We start from the raw sequence: 20322 nt of genomic DNA, 5'->3' as shown, positions 1-20322 counted from the left end.
GATGGGGGGGGTGGGGGGGCGCTGGGGAAGGTCACGCTGTGCTGCCTTCTTCCACGGGGCATGTATCCTTTTCCATTCCCCTTTCATTTGGCAACAAGTATGAATTACAGATCTGAATGGAAGAAGGGGTGAGAGATATCTGTCTGTCGCTGCGTCCCACACTCAGGAACCAGGGTTGGAGGTCGATTTAGGGGACCTGAAAAAGTCTCACCCCAGTCTCCGACTGCGCTCCCCTCCCCCCGCTTCCGGGCCCGAGCGGCCCCGGCCTCCTCCGTCCGGCTCCCGGGTAAACACTGGCTCCGGAGAGGTCGAAGAACAGAGACCGGATCAGCCGGTTTCCCGGCCCCGCCTCCCGGGGTGATCCTCCCTTCTTCCCCCTCCCCCCCCCACCCCCGCCCGCCTGCGCTTCCGCTCCGCCTGCGAGCCCCATCCTCCCGCCCGCGCAGAATGGGCCTGGCTCCTCGACCCCGGGGTCGGTTCAGCGGCTGGGAGGCTGGGATTAGCCGAGCGCAGGGACTAATCCTGGATGAGCCTCCGTGTAAACCCGGATCGACTGCGGGTACAGCGGAGGTCGCAGGCGCCCCTGCATCCGTTCCCATACGCAGGCTTCGCAGGGCCTGGCGCCCACCCCAGGTCCCCTTACTACATTCAGTGACCAGTGGCTGGATCTTCTGTGAGGGACGGGACGGGCTGGAGTGGGGGGATGAAGAAGACACCATCAAGATCAGGCTTGGACCAGGGGCTCCAGAGCCTGGGGTGGGAGGAGGCCTGGAAGGGCTGAGGCCCCTTTGGCAGCCTCTGAATTCACAAGGGATCAGGTCAGCTCTCCAGCTCAGTGAGCAACCCGCAGGCCCCCCACCAATCCTCCAGTTACAGAATCACAAACCCTCCCTCTACCTGGCCAGAGTGACCAGCCCTAACCTTGAGGCTTCACTTGATCAAAGGAAGCAGTGAATCAACAGGAGGACCTCACAACATCCCCACCCCTGACTCAGCCCCACGTTGAGGGTAAGGAGCTCCTGTTAAGGTCTAACCCTGGAAAAGATGTCAGGGGTCAAGAGACATGGATATTAGAATCCTGCTGCTGATTGTTCACTTATTCTGTAAACATTTCCCCTGTCCCTTGTGCCAGCCCAGCATAGGGTACTGGGACACCCCGAGAATGACACACGGTCTCTATGGGAAAGGCAAACAGGTAAATAATAACCACAGCATGTGTTCAGCCCTGCCCTGAGCTGTAAATTTAGGCTGGAATGCTAAAGGAGGTGTCTCCTCCAGTAGAGTCCAGAAGGCTTCCTGGAAGGGGTGGTGTCCCAGCTGGACAGATCTGGCTGAGGGAGTTGTGTGTGAAAGGACCTGGGGTAGGAGGAGGGGAAGGTAACTGAGGAGGGCAGGTAAAGTTGAAAAGGAAGGGGGGATTGTGGTGGTGCAGAATTAGAAGGCCCTGCTGGTCAACTTAAGGAGGGAAAGAGGAGCCATTGAGAGATCCTGGAAAAAAAGGTCAGATTCACATTCTTTTGTTCTGTTTGTTTGTTTGTTTGTTTATTTTTGAGAGAGAGCAGGGCAAGGGCAGAGAGAGGGAGACACACAATCCAAAACAGACTCCAGGCTCTGAGGTGTCAGCACAAAGTCTGTCTGGGGCTCGAACCCACGAACCATGAGATCATGACCTGAGCCGAAGTCAGACGCTTAACCCACTGAGTCACCCGGGTGCCCCAAATTCACATTCTTTACAGGTTTTAACTGTCCTTCTCGCTTTTCTGCACAGGTTTCTGTGGGGATGCCTGGGATGGGAGTAGAGACACCCACAGACAAACAGGAACAGGAGCCAGGTGCACTGAAGGTTAGGAAAGATGGTCCCTACCTCCTTCCCTCACATCTGGAATCAGAGACTTACATTAGAAATCTGGCTGTACTGCTTCCTAGTGGTATGACCTTGGGCAGGTGACTGAGCCTTCATTTCTTCATCTGTAAAATGGGAATAATAATGCTCACCATCACCGAGGATTCTTGTGGCACTTCAGTGAAAGAATTTGTCCATTCTTTTACTGAACACATATTTAGCACCTACTATGTGGTAGGCCCGGTGCCAGGTGCTGGCATTACAGCACTGAATTAGACAGGCATGATCCCTACTGTCTCTTGGAACTTCCATTCCAGTAGAGAAGACAGACAATAAACAAACAAACAAATGAGATAATTACAGATTGTGTTAAAGTGCCGTGAAGGAAACAAACAGTAGGACATGAAGGAGGATAACTGGAGGTGGGGGAAAGGAAGGGGCTGCCTTACTCACTGTGGCCTGAGTAGCTTATCTGAGGAAACCTGGAGATGTAGAGCTCAGAACACAGCATTCCAGGCGAAGGAAAGGGCAGCTGCCAAGGCCCTGGGGTGGGAGACAATAAAGGGGTTAGCCTGATGCCTCTAAGATGCTAAGCTTCCTGAGGGCAGGAAACTAGGTCTCTTACCTCTCCCAACCGGCTGGACAAATACAAGGTAAGATGCATAGAAATGGAGGGGATTTTCCAGCTTGCTGGGCCAACGTCCTCCCCACTCGAAGCCCCTGGAGTGGTGTTGGGGGGTTGCTGGCCTCATCAGTAGGTCCATCTGCACAGCTTAATCTGTACTCCAGCTGTTCTGTACAGGAAAGTCCTCTGCCCACTCCTGCTCCTTTCCCAGGGTTCCCAATCCTCTCCTCAGACAGGAGGGGCAGGTTGGGGCCCCTCCAGAATCTGCTGGTCCAGAGTCTGGACTGAACAGAATTTAGTATCTGCCCTGCAGGGGCTGCGGGGGAGGATGTGTCCCTGATGAATATCACCAAGTGTTTTAGGATCACTGGGGCCTTTTGGGAGTCTCCGCCTTGGTCTGGGTCTCCCTTCAGGGAAAGAAACCGCGAAGAAAGATTTCTTGCACATGAGTACGTTTCACACGCAGCAACCGGCACCCCCACCCTGCCCCGTGCTGCAGAGCACACACAGCTCCTCTCACACACTCACCATCCAGCTGCACACTGCGTCTCCATGGCAACCAGTAGGCCTGGTCCACGGATGTTAGAAATAAGTGCCAGAGGAAGAGAAGAGAGAGAGGGAGAGACAGAGGAGAAGCATCAGAAATAAAGAGACTCAGAAAGACAGCCTCCCAAGGAGGACCCCACTCTTTCCTTGCACCCCCCCTCCCCCCCCCCGCCAGAGACTCTTGAATGGACTCAAGGCCTGAGGATGGAGGGGCTCAAGACGGGGACTAAGTAGTGGGCTGGGGGCTGTCTGGAAACAGGTAATGGGGCACAGTGGGCAGTGAGGGAGGAGGAGTATCAGGGAAACTTGAATGACAGTCTGGAGTCCTGGGCTAAGAATACTTGGTCCAGGTAAAAGACAGATGAGGGGGTTGGGTGGGGGTGGGAGACTTGGTGGGGGGCTCCCTTCCCTTCTTCCAGGCCTAATTGGCTGCTCAGGCTGAAACCTCCTCTTAGTCACTTAGTCTAATTAGAATTGTTCCTGAGAAGATGGTGGGGGAGGGGAAGGAGAAGCTCGGGTGTGAAGGTGGAAGGGTGGGTGGAGACAGAGCTGGGGGTGGGGAGTAGGAGTTCCTTCTATCACCTTCCATCAATTCCATCACCGGCCAGTGGATGGGCTGAGCTCTAACTGTCCAGGTTGTGGGTCACTGTACATCCTGGCCTTCTGTCACCAATGCTCCCTCAAACACCCCTGCTTTCTGCTTGGCCCCTGTGTCTCTCTCTGTCTCTGGCTCTACCTCTTACTCTCTCTGGCTCTCCCTTGTTATCTCCTCACCTTCCTCTTCACCTTTCCTCAGGGTCTCCCAATCTCTGGCCAGCAATATTTGAATAATAAACAGGTGAAGTATTTAGGAGTTCTGGCTGGGGCTGAAGCAGGGGCAGGGAGAGCAGGGAGAGGGGATTATACTGGAAGCAGCCTCATCTTCTGGGAGTAAGAGGGAAGGGGACAGACACTGCCTGGCATGACTCCCCTGACCCCCTCCCCCTTCCCAACCCCAACTAAGGAGAGACCTCGCTGGAGTCTGTGGAGCTTGGCTTCTGGAGCTGGACTGTCTGGACTGCCTTGAACAAGTCACTTAACCTCTCTGAGCATCAGTTTCTTAGCTATGAAATGGGGATAATAAATCCTAAATTTTTTGTGTGGATTTAAGGCGATGGTGCATGTAACCAGCTTAGTCCAATAAATTGTAAGCGCTCAATAAATGCAACTTTTCTCATCACTCCCAGACTCCTTTCCTTTCCTTTCTGGAACCAGGACATCTGCATCTTCCAAACTCTCCTTATTCTGCTTCCTCAGTCTTTCAGGCTGAAAATGACCTCTTAGCTCTTAGACTCACCCTCCTTGCCTATGCAGTGCCAGGAGGGCTATGTGAGAAGTTAGGCATGGATCCTGCCCCCTTGTCACAGGGTTAGGACAGACCCTCCTCCAGTTTGGGATCTGATCTTCCCTTTTCTGCAGTACTCCGAGGGAGGAAAGGGGACAGCCATAAATGATGTAGGGGAAGTGTACTTGCTGAGGGGGACAATAAGGGATGAGCAATGTCCAGAAACCTAAATATTTCATGGGGCTGCAGCACTGGGAAGGGCAAAGTCCCCGAGCTGTGTTTGTGAATATGCTTGCAATTCCATGTGGCTTGGAGCTCTTCCACATGCCCAGTGCCCTCTGCACGTGCTCCAACCCTCAAAGTGCTGCGCCTACAGAAAATTGCCCCGATGAACCCTTTCCTGGCCACGATCCCTCCAAAACCCCTCATCACATGCATATTTTATTTCTTACAGCTGTAGTAGTTTGTTCAGGTTTGAAGCTGTATTTTGACATGGGCACGCTTTTCTTGCTCATTCAATTTCCCCTTTCGATCCCCAAGGACAGATGCTCTTGCCCCTCACCTCCTCGGCCTTATCAGGGGAGCCCAGTAGTTGGAAAGAGCCGGTGGGGTGGGAGCAGGGGCGGGGCTGGGGTGGGGATGGCAGGGGGGAGGTCTGAGGAGGTTGACTGAAGAGGAAGGTATCCTTTACAGCAGGTGGGAGTGGGTGGAGAGCAACAAGGTCTTCTGGCCTCAGAGTGCACGGCTTACAGATGAGCTGGGAGGACCGCCTTTGCCAAACCTCTGCCTCCAGGTGGCCCCTGTTCCCCACTCTCTGTGACCCTTCTGACTCCATAACTAAGTAGGGGATTAGAAGGTGCCCTTGTGGTCTCTGTCATAGCTCCCCTTTGTCCTTTTCCTTGACCTTATCCCAGTCTATCGTCATTTCATTTATTTGTTTATGTGTTCAATTTCTGTCTCTTCCCACTAGAATAAAAGCTTGCAGGGGGCAAGAATCTTGTTTAACTTCTTTATCACCACTCAAAATGTTTACTGAATGAAGGAATGAATAAATGAAGAGGAAATCTATTTGGGGATTCTGTAGGAACAGCAAGAAAAGGGAGCAAGAGAGAGGGCTGGTGGGCCACAGCTGAGTAGGGATAAAGGCCAGAAGGATTGAGCACAGAGCAGGAAGGAGGTGTGGAAGGTGGGAGGAGGAGGTGGCCTGGGGATGAGAGGTGGACTGGAGAAGTGGGTGTGAGGAGAGAGCAGCGGTGGAGGTGGAGGAGCTAGAGCCTGGGGGCAAGAGATCTAGGGGAAGGCATCCAGGCTCCCAGAGGGGCTAGGGGCAGGGGCTTTGGGCAGGAGGAAGTTAAGCTTGGATAGGGGCCAAGGATAGGGTCTGCTCTCACCAAGGCTAGGCTTGGAATTTGGGTCTGGGGCTACAGTGGGTGGAGTGTAGGAAGGGCTGAGCCATGGCAGTTTCCCAGGGCCTTCAGGTGCCATCAGTGTGTCTCAGACACTGACCCACCCTCACTCCCAAATCTGGCCCAGATACCCAGCCTCAGTTATCCTTCCCTTACCCTTCCAGGCCCATAAACAGGAAATGGCCCAGCAGGGGCTGGCCAGTGCTTCCCTCAGAGCAAAAGCCTGAGATACTCCTGAGTAGGGGCGGTGCATGCAAACAGAAGAGAGGTCTTAACCCCTTGATTACCTATGGTATACCCAGAGAGGCCCCTTCAGAAGCCTCCATCCTGCCGAACCAAAGGTGACAGCAATATTCACTCATTAGCTCTAAGCCCCACAGGAAGCTGGGGATGAAGAACGAATTCTTTCACGGGACTCTGCCTTGTCCCTTGGCCCACTCTCCAGCCTAGAAGGCAGGCAAGGGACAGTGGTGATAGCCTGGGTGAGGACGGAGAGACTCCCATCAGAGAGCTAGTGTCTCCACCACCCCCCCCCCCCACCACCGAATTGGCCAGAATGGCTATGTGTCATGGGGGAGCGGAGGAGATCATAGGTGTACACCCGCAGTGGTTGTCATGGCAACCTGACTTGGGTCCCAAGAGGGTGGACTCTCCCCCAAAGCCCTGTGCAGCCTGGAACACAAGAGCAGAGACACATGGGGGGTTGGGGGGGGGGCAGGGAGGTCCACGTGCACGTGTGTACACACACACACACACACACACACACACACACACACACACACATTTTGGGCTTTGCAGAACTCTACTTCTTAGAGAACCCTGTCAGGTTCCTCCCTCTTCTCTCTACTTCCCTGGGTGAGGCTGAAACCAGGGATGGCGCCATAAGAGGATGTGCTGGGGCCAGGGAGAGGGAGGCACCCTACAAGGGGTGTGTGTGCTTCCCAGGTGTGTTGGTGTAGGATCCTGCGTGCAGTGTGCCTGGGGGTGGGGGTGGGGGGGCTGTCCCAGTTGTGTGGAGGACTTGTGTATACTCAACTGACCCATCCCCAGTCCCAAAGCCAGACCACACAGAAGAGGGATTTGGGAGGGAGAGGATTATTAACAAAGACAACAATAATCACAGTTAACCTTAATTGAGAGCTTATTAAATTCCAGCTATGTGACTGTGGTGAGCATTTTATAGGCAGTGTCTCATGTGATCCTCACAGCAACTGTACAAGGTAGGAATTATTAGCCCCATTTACAGATAGGAAAACTGAGATTCTAAGAGGTTAAGTAAATTGCGCCTGGTCCAGGAGCTGGAAGAGAGACAGGGAGAGACTCTGCAGGAGTCTGCAGGAGGAACAGAGGATCAGGGTAGCAGCCACTGAGGCCACAAGTCCCATCCCTGGGCTCCACAGGACACTCATGCTCACGTGCTCCCATGCTCCTCGGCAAGGCTGCTCAGTGCTATGCCAAGAGGCAGGACCTGGCAACCTCGGGTTGTGGTGTCCGCCTGGCCTGGGTTGGGGCAGCTGAGGGCACCTGTGAGGGTGTGGGGACACCGAACAGCGGGCATCGTGATTGGCACGAGCCAGGGGAGCGGCTGGCAGCCTTGCTCCTGGTAAACACGAGGAGAGGTTACTTCACAAGGAAACAGTAATTAACTTTAATTAGCACCTTGCATCTCGGAATATTATTAACATCTCAATTTCTCTAATCAAGGCAGCAGGAGAGGGGTGGCATCTGCCTTGCCGACTCCTTCCTGGCCGTGCTCCCTGGCTTGGCGTGGTTCCTGCCCGGCCCCCACCCGCTGGATGGCACCCAGGAGCACCTCCTCAGGGGCAGGTTGCCAAGGGGAGCCAGGGAGTGAGGGGACGGGGACTGGCAGGGCCAAGAGAACAGGTCCAAGCCAGGGACATGTGAACCAGTGCCAGCGACAGGGCAGGAGGACAGGGGGTCTCCTTACCTTTCCAAGAAGACTATGGACACCAAAGGCAGGGCTAGGCTTGTGTCCCCTGACCCAGAGAACAGACATGATTGCCTTGCTATTTCCCTCTTCCTTCCTTCTCCCTGCTTCTCCTCTCTTTCCCTCCCTCATTGAGCTAGCCTGCCCTCCCTCTCCCTCATGTCTTCTCTACCTTCTCTCTGTAACTCCCCCTCTCCTTCTCCTTCTTATAGAAGGGTGGTGGTCAGGAGCAGTGTGCTGGCTTCCACCACTGGGACACAGAAATGGGCACAGGATAAATCCTGTCCCCAGGGAGTTTAGAATCCCATGGAGGAGATAAGTCTTGGGAATAAAGAACTCTAACTGGGCTCTGTACTGATAGGCATCATAATAGAGGAGAGATAAAAGGCTGTGGGGGCTCCAGGAAGGAGGCAGAAATGGGAGAGGCAGGGACTCTAATTGTGGGTCACCAAGACAAACACCATCTGGGGGACCAGGAAAGCAGAAGATCTTGAGGCAGCAAGGGCACTTGGTGCCGACCAGCCCTTTTCGGCCCTCTTCAGGAGGCCATCATGGAGGGAAGGCCCTGAGGGCACAGGAGGTGATTCTCTGTTCATTACAGCCACCCTCAGTGGCTGTTAACCCTGCCTCGTGTCTGATATTAATAACTGACTATCCTCCTTGGTCTAATTACAGTGGCCTGCTGCTTGCACAGTTTGGGATTTATTTGGCAGTGTCCTCGTGGCCGTCTTCCCCGTCCATCCAATTTGTATTTATTGAGCACCTATTATGTCTTGAGGGCAGGGTCTGCCCTCAAGTAGACTCCAAGTGCTGAAGTTCCTCTCTACAGGGACTGGAGGGGTCATGGTGGAGGTGCCTACAGGCCTGGACATGTCAGCACAACGACAGCAGTGTCTGCCGGACTTCCCCACAGGGAAGAGGCTGGTTCCACATTGGCTTCGTCAGCACCCCTGGCTGCTGCAGCAGCTGCCTACAGTGTCATCCTTGTACATCCCCTCCCATCTCTGTTTTTAGACCATCCAGAGGACAGCATCAGAAGACTACAGTTCAACTGTAAATCTTGTCCAACATTAACTCAGAGGGCAGGTTAAATGTTCAGTGGAGACTCCAATCTCAAACCCACCTAGCTGGGGAGGGCACACACCATTTGATTTTACTATCTACCTTGGTTCAGAAAACTGATCACACGTCACATTGCCAGGTGCAAGGTGGGACCAGTTTTGTTCGACCACCCTCATGTGGGGCCACGGAGCGGGGATGGGCACTGGCTTTGCCTTGGCTATCACTCTGTTTGCCGGAGTGGATCATCTTCATTGAGGCCTATGGGATCTCATTTAATTTTTGCAAGAACCTGGAGAAGCAGGAATGTCGATGCCCATTTTATAGCCTGGGAAACCAGACAAAGAGGTGAATCTACGCAGCTGGTAAGAAAGTGAAAGCAGAGCAGGACAAGAACCCGCTGTGGCCAACTCAGGATCACTTCCTTATTTGCGTCTTTCTGTTTTATTTGTGAGCCTACCCTCTGTCAGAAGCTGGGGCGCTGGGTTGGTGGGGGGGGCCAAGTGCGGCCCCTGCCCTCAAGGACAATAAGAGAATGGCCACTTGTCTCTTAGCAAACCCTAGCTCTCCCCCTCCCTCCTCCAAACTCCTCCTCACCACCCCCCTCCTCCCAGCTCCCCAGGGCCCTAAACTGGGCCTCAGTAATTGTAGAGTAGCCCGCACAGGGCGGGGAAGAATCTGACGTTTCCAAAGGCCTTTTTGATGTTGATGATTATGGCGATGATGATGCTGTCCGTCTCCTACCAAGACTGGGGCCTTTCTTTGTTTCTCTCACCATCGGGGTCTTTCTCTCTCCCTTTCTCTCTCTCTCTCTCTCTCTCTCTCTCTCTGCCCTGAGGACTGGGCTTGTCAGAGGACCAAGAGTTGCTCCTCCTTGGGGGCTGGAAGGGGACAAACTGGGCAGAAGTGAAACGAGGGGAATCAACCCACCCTTCACCTTCCCCAAACTGGGCCCAGGGGTGTGCTGATGTGTCATTAGCATAACATTTGCATAAGGAACAATTGAGGAGATTGGAGTCTCGCCTCAGAGGAAACACCTGCAAGCTACAGTGAATGAAAACTTCTCCCGCCTCCACCCTTAGATGCCTCCCACCCCACCCCAGGATGGGGGACGTGGCTGGAGCCCACTCATGTGCCTCGCAGTGAGGATGACGGCGATCGCAGTTATCATTCACGGAGTGCCTACTCAGTGCCAGGCACCGAGGTGGATGTTCTGTTTCTCTTCATCTTCGCAACCACCCTCGGTGGTACATTTTATTATTTTATAATACAGCTTACAAAGGAGGAAGCTGGGGCTCAGCCACCTCGAAGTCAAACAGATTATGTTAGCAGCGACAGAGCTGGGCTTTGGAATAGGGTGGTATGATTCAGTGCCCGTGCCCTCAACCACTCAACCACTCACAGCAGATTGGGGTGCTCGGGGCTCACTTCAGGCACCCAAATCCAGTCTCCATGGACTCAGGGGATCCTGGGAGGCTTAGAACAAGGGCTCCAAGACAGGCTGCTACCCAAAGGCACACATGCTTGCATACACACATGCACAGCGCTCTGCCCTGCCCCCACCTGTGCTTCTGGAGGCAGAGGAGCTGGGCTGACTTGGCCCATAACCAGGTTAGCTAAGATCCAATTAACTAGTTAGCGCAGGCAGAGCTGGGGGCAGGCAGGGCGCGCAGGAGAGTGGGACGGATGGGTTGGGTAATGTGCAGAGACAGCCAGAGACAGCGGCTCCGCTCTAACCTGATAAGCAGCTCCCAACATCACTGCCGCCCAGCCTGGCAGGCGGAGCGGCCTCAATCCTGGGTTGCTGGGGAGGGTGCTGGGACGGTCTCCGACCCCCATTCCTCCCTTCCACACATACACTGCCCTCATCTTCTGGCCTCTCCTCAGCAACACTCACTCCTGCTCTGCCCCCTCTAAGGACTGTGAGGAAGGCAGCTTCTTCTGCTAGATGTTTTCATCCACTATCTGCAGTCATGAACAGAAGGTAAGGGTGAAAGATCCACTTCCTCCAGGTGGGAGGCTGGGGGTGAGGAAGCTGGAAGAATTAATGGACAGGGGAGGTGAAAATAATAGCAGCCACTATTTGTGGAGATTGCCACGTGCCAGAGATTCTGCAAACCATGTATATGTACTCTCTCATTGACACTCACAACAACCCTCTGCTGTAGGCACGATCATAATCCCCATTTTGCAGATGGGAAAAGTGAGACCTGGAGAGGTTAGACACCTACCTGACTATCAAGATCCTTCAGGCTTAAAACCACCATCCCTTTGAACCATCCCTCTGAACCAGGTCTAGGATTAACAACAATATTACCGATAACAGTGTGCTTCTTGCTTTTGTATAATCACTTTAGAGTTTACAAAAGCTCTTTGGATTTAATCCTGACAAGTCTGTAAAGTAAGTGTTTTACTTCTAGCCCCTATTTTCCAGATAAATACACTTGAGGCTTGGAAGGGCTTGTGCCCCCAAGCCTCACAGCTGGTGAGTAACAGTCAGAATTTGAACCCAGGCCAGGTCTTGCTGACTCTTAGTCTAATGCTCTTGAGGAGACAGTGGAAAAAGTCTGTAAGTCAAGGGTGGGTCATTCATCTATTTACTTGTTTATCACGGCTAGTTGGAGGAGTATGTGCAAGGCACCACGCTGGGCACGCTTACTCAGGGCTGAAGAAAGCAAATGGCTTCCTGTCTTCATGGAACAGGTGGAGAGGAAGGACCTGAACTTCCGTGTCTGGGAACTTAGGGCTGCCTTGGTCTTGGAACTCCAGGGAATGAAAGACCATTCTGGTCTAATTTCCTCATGTTTTTCAGAGGCTGCATCTGAACCCCAGAGGGTTAAGTGACTACCCAAGGTTATACAGAAACAGGCAGGCACACCAGGTCTCCTGGCTTGACCTGAAGTTTCCTCTCAGCCCAGGGCCTCCCCTTCATTGTAGGATGGGGACTTACTAACCCTGTAAGCTTTGGGTTCACCCACTGGGGAAGGAGCAGATGCTGTGCCAACCATCCCTGGGGTTGGCACCCCCATCTCCATCTGTGCTCTGGGAGAAGAGAATCTCCTGAACCCTGGCCGCTTCAGGCCATCTGGGGCTGTGGGGTCAGGACCCAGGGATGAGTGTATTGAGCAGGACAGCAAGAGGAAGCTTGCACCTGTGTGGGCCACCCGTGTGAGATGATGTGTGCACCTCTGTGTCGCTCTCTGCTTTCCCTGATACCAGCACCAGAAGGGTTAAGCTGTCCCCGGCCAGTCCCCAGCCTGGGGGGCCTGAGGAGTAGGAGTAGTCAGTGCAGGAAGCTGCTCTCCCAGTCCCCAAGGCCCAGGGAGGGGGAAGGGAGACTTTCTCAGTCTCTTTCCCAGGCTTCTCAGCCTCCCTGGGGATCCAGCTACATGCCTAAGAGGTGACCCTTGACCCATCCCCCTCCACAAGCCTCCCCTCCCCTCTCCCCCCCACCCAGCCCAGCCAGAAAAGACTCTGATCATCACTCCAGGGCACTAGTAGAGTGGGATCTCCCTACTTCCTCACCTCATTTTCCCCACCATCTCACTTATTCCCCTTAGTGCCTAACTTCACTTCTGTCCCACAGTCACTATATTCAGACCCCTGAACTTCTTCCCCCACCCTGGCGCTGGGCCCCCAGGCCCCTCCTCCCAGCCCCCGCATTTGTAATCTTCTAAAAATAAAAGCTTGGGATTCAAGTAGGCAACTCCGGAAATATACAGTCCAGCCCAGGCATCCGCCGGGGTGGAGAAAGGACCCACATATGGAGAAATACCCAGACGCAGCAACGCCCCCACCCCCTGCCTCTCAGGTAAACACAGGAACTCAGTCTGTTCCTAAAGAGAAAGAAGGCAAGAGGAGGAGGATGGGCCCCAAAAGAGAGGGTGTGGGGGCCCCTCATGGGCTCCTCTGTCTGAAATCGTAAGTGATGGCTCCCCTCCTGCTTTCTCACTGCTTGGAGAACTAGCGGGCTGTCTCTTGCCATGGCCAGCTCTGACATCCTGTCAGGACTGAAACCCAGGGAAATTCCAGCAGGTTTGGGCCTAGTCCCTGCTCAGTTTCCCAGGAGTAGGCAGACAGCCACCGTGGGCAGCACTGGTCAGAGACATGTATTCTTTATCCCTCTGCCTCCCCGTGGACCCTGGCCAGGACAAAGGCTGAAGGGGTCAAGGAGGGGCATCGTCTGAGATCTCTTTGTTTCCCAGCTGTATGATCAGGTGGCCCGGGGAGAAAGGGTTTTGCAGTGTCCTGCAGGGATACTTCAGCTCCTCTATGACTGGTCCCGGCCACTTCCTCAGAGTGGCAGAAGGACGAGGACCAAATCACACTGGATTTGATAAGATCCACTCCCACACTGGGCCTTATGAACTTCCTGGGCTGGAATGTGTGTAACTGCTCAGCAACACATCTTGGGACCTCATGAACAATGGTCATAATTAGAAGAATAATAGTAATATTTTTCAAGCACTTGCTCTGTGCCAGACCTGGGCCAAATACTACATATGCATCATTCTCACTTAATCCTGTCAGGAGCCCATTTTTATTACCCTTGACTTATAGGCGAGGAAACTGAGGCACAGGTTGCTCATAGAGCCGGCGCTAGCCTTAGGTCACACTAGTAAATGGCAAAGCTGGGACCCGAACCCATGGCTGTGTGACTCCCTAGCTTTTCCTCTTTGGCTCTGTGTCGTGGCCTGAGGGCACAGTGCCCTGCTGATGGGGCATCTTCAAAATAACTGTGGTGTCAAGGCTCAAGTGGGCACCACTCACGTCCTGCGGGTAGAAGCCTGCCGGGAGGCTGGGCTTTCTTCCCACCTGGCCTGGGCCTCCTTTCTGCATGTTGGCAGACACATGCACAGAACACACGGGGTTCAACGGGCCCTGGCTCATTCCATTCGTACCACCTCAGTTCAAGCCTCAGCAAAATGGCAGAGGTCAGCTTGGGGGGATCTGGGGAGCTGCCCCATCAGCCTCATCCTGGGATCCCGGTCCCCAGCACCCCCACCGCTGGCCCACAGCCTGGCTGGCCCTTGCTAACCCCAGCCAGGCAGACTCCTGCGGCAACCTCACAGGCAGCAGCACAAACTCTGTTTGCCTTCCCATTTCCTTTCGCGAAGGAGGGGCTGCTGAGCAGGCTGGCAGCCTGGACGGGGAAGCCCACAGCACAACTGTGAAGGAGACAAAGGCTAACTTGAGAAGCAGTCCCTCTTGCCAGTATCTTGGAGCCCCTTCCCAGGCCCGGTCACCCAACCCTGGTGCTATTCTCCACACCTGGCTTTTGCGTGGTAGGCAACAACCAGCCCTTCCTCTCAGGCCCGAGGGGAGCTGTCCAGCTCGTCCTACACCATTTGTAATCCCCACCCAAGAGCAGGCATTTTGAATTGCAACCTTTTCGGTTTAGACAAGATATATCTGTCATAGGGGAATTAGATGGTGTGCCCGGGAGAATCACACCAGTAAAGTTGGTAACACAGGTAAACAGGCCAGCACCTGGTATATATAAAGTCAGTGGATTAGGCGGTCACTCCTGGGACCCCTTAGATGGGTCATCACCCACCACAATAATGCTGGCTAGCATCACCAACTTACCAGCTACTGTTTATTATCAGTCACAAGCCTGACACTGTGCTGAGTACTTCACACACATTCTTTTTTTTAAAAATTTATTTCTTTATTTAAGTAATCTCTACAGACTCGAACTCATGACCCTGAGATCAAGAGTTGCTCACTCTGACTGAGCCAGCTGGCCAATCCCAACACACATTCTTATTTAACATTTATGATAACCCTATGAGTTAGATGTTGCTTATCCTTATTTTAACGATGAGAAATCTGAGGTCATAATCTCACAGTTAGTAAGTAAATGAAATGGGATTTGAACCCAGGCCCGCAGATACGTGGTTTTCTCGTGGTCACTCTTCTCCCAGCTGGTTGGCCCTTGTGCGTGTTCATATGCTCCTCAGATAAAGTGAGCAGGACTTCCTGAAATTCTGAAACCACTCTAAGCAGTTCTGATGGAAGAGACATGTCCTGACATTTCAGTGAGGCTTTGCTTTTAGCCTCTAATTGGCTGCTGGCCAGCACTCACCTTCTTGTACCAAACTCTTCTGATCAATAACTACTGGATGCTTTTATATGCAGGAAGCTCCCACCAAAAGTCCCTATCATTATCACAACTCTTTTTTTTTAAGTTTATTTATTTATTTTGAGAGAAAGAAAGACAGAGCATGTGGAGGAGGGGCAGAGAAAGAGAGAGAGAGAGAGAGAGAGAGAGAGAGAGAGAGAGAGAGAGAAGGGGAGAGACAGAATCCCAAGCAAGCTTTGCCTGCCCTGTCAGCACAGAGCCCAATGCGGGGCTCAGACTTACAAACCATGAGATCATGACCTGAGCCGAAGACCCATGCTTAACCAACTGAGCAACCCAGTCGCCCCTATCACAATTCTTAATAGCACCTTCGAATCAAAGAATCCTTTTGCCCACTTAATGTTTGTCAACTAATTTACATGCCCCCTTTGACCTTCTCTTTTAGATCCTACCTGGTCCTCCCTCCCACTGTGACCTTGGGGGTCCAGGATAAATTCCATTCAAACTGCCCCTCCGGATTTCTACCAGTATGGTCTTAATACATAAATTTAACTCTAGCCCCTCTGTCTGCCCACCCTTTATCTCTTTCTTAATATCTCTCTGGTCACATCACTCCTGCTCCTCCTCTGACTATCTCTGGTGTCTCTGTCACTGCCTCCCTCCCCAGAGCCAATGCCATGGAACCACCCAACATATGTAAGTGTGACTGCCTGGAAAATGTAACTTTCAAGAAGCTTGCAGTTGAGTGACAGTAAACAGAACCTTGGAGACCCAGACATCATCTAGGGTTTACATGGACTCAGCAGCAGGAGCTTAGAAATAAGGCAAGAAGAGAGAGGGAGAGGAATGGGGATGATCAAAAGAATGAGCTGGAGGGAGAAATGGGAAGTGAGGGGAGTGATATTGATTCAACCAGGCCAAAAGCATCCTTGACTGTCAATGTTGGAAGGGCCCTTAGAGATCAACCAGCCCAGAGTGGCACAGAAGTTTCAAGTCACGAGTTAATGCTGAATGATGAGTAGCAGCTGCCTGGAGTGTGTCCTGAGAACAGAGTGCTACTATTGATTAGCAATGTCTGCCATGGGCACTGGATTAGAAATGGTGGCATGTGTGCCAGAATTTACTTCCCTGATCTAGTTTCAACCTCTTCATTGTGGAGCAACTGAGGAGCCCAGAGGGCAAGAGACTTGTCCAAGGTTTCCACAGTGAACTGGAGGCAGATCTCACTCAGGGCCCTTGCTGTCTCCAAAACCCCAGGAAAAGTTGCACAGCTAGACAAAGACAGAGGACCCAGGGAAAGTGGGTCTTCTGCATAGGATAACAAGTAAAGGAGCAGCTAATCTGAAGCTGTGGAGAAGACTGTGGATATCACAGATGAGACACTGGGTGCTTGCTCAGTTCTTACCGGGTGGTCAGTTGAGTGGATGTGCCCAGGAGCCTGGTTGTGCCTCCCCTGAGCTCTGGCTTCTCCACCAATGCCCTCCCAGGGAGGACAAGGAGGCTCCCTGGAGCAGAGGTCTTGGCTGTCTCTCTAGTCCTAGAGAAGCCAGTCAGAAAGAGGCAAGAGGAGGGGAAAAGGGTTTGGGACAGGGATTGCACACATCGGGGCAAAGGCACTGGCTGTGCAGCCATGGAGAGGGCCCCAAAGGTGGTGGCAATTAAGAGGTGTCAGACAGGAGACAAACACAGAGGCACCTGTGTGCAGGTTCCGTGTGTGGGCCAGAGGAGAAGAAAGAACCTCCAGGTGACAAGAGCTGCAGAATAGGGATAATGATACCCTGACAAAGCAGTGGGGGCTTGGAGCCCAGCCCACCCAGGGTGCTGGCACAGCTAAGCTGTGACATACCACTCATAGGCTGGGGGATGTGGGAGGGAGGAGGAGGGGGGGCCGAGGCGCCCAGCACTGGCACAGCTTTGTAAGTTTGCTCTTGGGCTTCTGCCTCTCTTCCCTTCTCTTCCTTTCCATCCTATCTCTTCCTTTCTCTTACCTCCCTCCCTGCCTGGCTCTATACCACAGAGTCTCCAATGGGAGCAGAAACAGGGGAAAGGAGTGGTAAGAATGGCAATGACATTGAAAGATGTGGGAGCTGCTCTAACTCAGGTCGCCTGCCCAAGGCTGTGAGAGGAAGCCAGGCTGTGAGACGTCCAAGAGCAGAGAATCCATCTGGATGCCACACCCAGTTTTTCAAGAGAGACAACTAAGAACTGGTGAAGTGAAGCCTTCCTCCAAGTCAACACCATGTTGGTTTGCCATCCCACTTTCCCATCTTCCTTCTGCTGCTAAGCACACCCATATTTTCCCTAGGCAACCATCCCTTCCTCACCTCTGTCCATGTGGTTTAGGAAGGGCTGACTTTATCCCCGACTAGCCGAGATCTCAGGGTGCAGCTCAGGACTGGAGCTGGCCCATCTGTGCCTTTCATCCCTGGGCTACATGATTCAATAAAAGGTGATCCAGTATGATCAGCACTGAACCATTGGAAAAGGTGTGCTTTCTATGGGGTTTGCCACCCTGGTAGGTTTAAGCCTGATGCTATTTAAAACACTTGGGGAAGAGCTACCAGAAAGTAAATCTAACACAAAGGAGAGTAGACCTGAGAATTGGAGAGAGACAGATGCCAAATGATCAAGTGCCTGGATCCAGCTATGCCTGAAGTCTACCGCTGGGCTTTTCAGTTATGTGCATAAAAAACCTTAAGCCAGTTTGAGTTGGATTTTTATCCAAGAGACTCTAAGTCAGCTTAGAGAAACAAAGGAGAGAGGGGGAGAGACAAGTACCTGCAGGAATGAGGACAGAGTCTGTTGGGAAAGCAGGGGTGTATGTGTGGAGGGTGGGGAGTGCATGAGGATCACTGAAACTACATTCAACAGTGAAGCAGGATACCAGAATTTATTGGAAAGAACACACAGCCAAAGTTGATTCTCCACGTGGGCCAATCTGAGGTGGGGTGGAAACTTTTGTACTGGTACACAAGCTATCGTATCTGTCTGTGTAATGACAGAAGTCCATCTGACCCCCAGTGTGTATGCGGTGTGGATCTGCACGGTGTGGGGAGGAAGTCATGGTCGGTTGGAGTTTATCTTGACGGTCAGCACCCAGGTGCAACGGATGTCCCTGCTAACAGCTCTTATGATGTAAACTTCATTCCAAGACAGATATTTAAAGACAAATGAAAACATTCAACCAATCCCTGCTGATCACATGCACTCAGCATCTTCCCAACCCCTTCCTTATCAGATGTCCCCAGATTTCACCTCATTTACAGAACATTAAACTTAGTGATGAACAAGAGACAAGAGGAACAAAGTCACAAGCTTGGCTCATACATGGGGCAGGATATGGAGTTGCACAACTCCAGCACATCACCAGATGACTCCAACTTTCCCCCCTTACCCTGGAGTGGCAAGATGTATGGAAAACCTATTGATTATAACCTAAGGAGAGGATCTCCTGGAGCCTTGTCTGCACTGCTAGTAGGAGATGCCAGGTGGGGATGGGGATGGCAGGAGGAAGTCATGTCCAGCAAAGATAAGAAACTCTCTTCCCTTGTCACAGGCACACGGATGTCTGTGCTTGGAACCCTCTGGGGTCAAAGGATGGACATAGCCTTAAAAAAGACAGAGAGGGTGGAGGGTTGATTCCTGGTGCCTGGGAGTTATTTAACTCTCTCTTTGTTTTTAATGTTTATTTATTTTGAGAGAGAGAGAGAGAGAGACAGAGAGAAACCCAAGCAGCCTCTGCACTGTCAGCACAGAGCCTGATGCAGGACTTGATCCCACGAGCTGTGAGATCAAGACCTGAGTGAAAACCAAGAGTCAGATGTTTAACCAACTGAGCCACCCAGGCACCCCAGAAGTTATTCAACTCTTTATACTTCCCCACCATTTCCCACTTCCCCTTACTGGGAAACAATTGATGCCTTAAGAAAAAAATCTACACAAACAAAATACATGTATGTAATATATATGCATACATAAAATACAATGTGTATGAACATACACGGTATTCAAATGCAGTCTTTCCCTTCCCCTAACTTGCTATTTTAGAGAGATTTCCATCCTGTCCAGTTAAGGTCTGCCTCATCCTTTCTTCCAGCTTCATGGTAATTCTGCTTATTTATCTAATCCCTTACTGATGGACATTTAGGTTGTTTTGGATATTTTAAAAAATATTTTATTTTTTAAATTATTTTTAAGTTTATTTAATCTCTACACCCAACATAGGGCTTAAACTCATGACCCCAAGATCAAGAGCTGTGCCCTCCTCAGACAGAGCCAGCCAGGTACCCCTAGTTTTAATTTTTGTCTGTTGCACATATAATCTAAATATCTAATACATTTTGTGCAGTGGACACCTAAGACATCTTATGCACATCTTGTGCACATATATGAGCGTTTCTTAAGGATTCATTCCTAGGAGAGAGATTGTTGGCTCAAAGTGTGTATGAGTTTTTCACTGTGAAAGACACTGCCAAGTAGGACTGGAGACCTTTTGCCTGTGAAGGAGCCCTCCCTGGGGATGATCCAGGGATCAAGCCACCTGGGGTGGAAAGAGCATGGGCTTCCAAATCAGACATGTTCAGGTTCAGATCTTGGCCCTGTCATCTTCTTCCTGTGTGACCTTGGATAAGTCACTTAACCTATCTGAGTTGTTGTTTCCTTAACTGCAAAGTGGCGGACCATAAGAGCTGCTTCACAAAGCTGTTGCAAGGATCAGATGGCATCTCTAGGTAAAGCCTCTAGTATGGGCCTGGCACACAGTAAGCTCTTGGGTAATGTTAGCACCCTTTCCCTGCATAGACCCCCAACTTTATTCATCCTGGGTGGCCAGCTCTGGGGAAAGGCTGGGGAAGGTGATTAGTGAATGTCATGCAGAAGTCAGGACTCCATGGTGGCTCCTTCTAAAGGTCACCTAGACAATACTTGGAGCTAGGAACCATTCCAAGTAAAGCATGAAGATATGTTTTTGAGAACACAGGCTGGGGGCCATCTGCTGGAGAAACTTTCACTAAATGATCCTTTTACCCTGGTCACTGCCCTCCAAGTTCTGTCTCTGCAGAGGAGTAGGAAGAAAACCTTCCTCAAGAAAAAAAGTGGGCTGCCTGGATTTGATCATAGGGAGTATGGAATGCTATGTGCACAGAGAACAGACCAAGGATACATACAGCAGACAGGATTGAGGTCGGGCAGCAGAGTGAGATCTCTGTCTTGGGGAGCCAAGGTGCATGCTCGAGGAAACCTGCAGGGCTGCCCTGCTGGAGACCCTTGCCCAGGACATGGCCCATCCATCTCTGTTTAAGAGAAGGTAGTTCCGTGAAGGGTCTGGAAAGCAGGTGGGGGTGGCCATCCTTTGGGGGTAATGGCCAGATTGTGTCCATTGTCCCAGAAAGATGCCAGTAATCTTAGGGCCCCTTAGCTACAGGTTGCTGTGCTCTGCTCTCTTGAGGCCCCCTCTCCCAAGCTTCAGGGCCATTGACCCTTCCTTC

The sequence above is a fragment of the Panthera uncia genome (genome assembly GCF_023721935.1).
Source record: "Panthera uncia isolate 11264 chromosome A1 unlocalized genomic scaffold, Puncia_PCG_1.0 HiC_scaffold_17, whole genome shotgun sequence".
NCBI classification, from domain to species: Eukaryota; Metazoa; Chordata; class Mammalia; order Carnivora; family Felidae; genus Panthera; species Panthera uncia.
Note: the sequence above shows the minus strand (reverse complement) of the source record.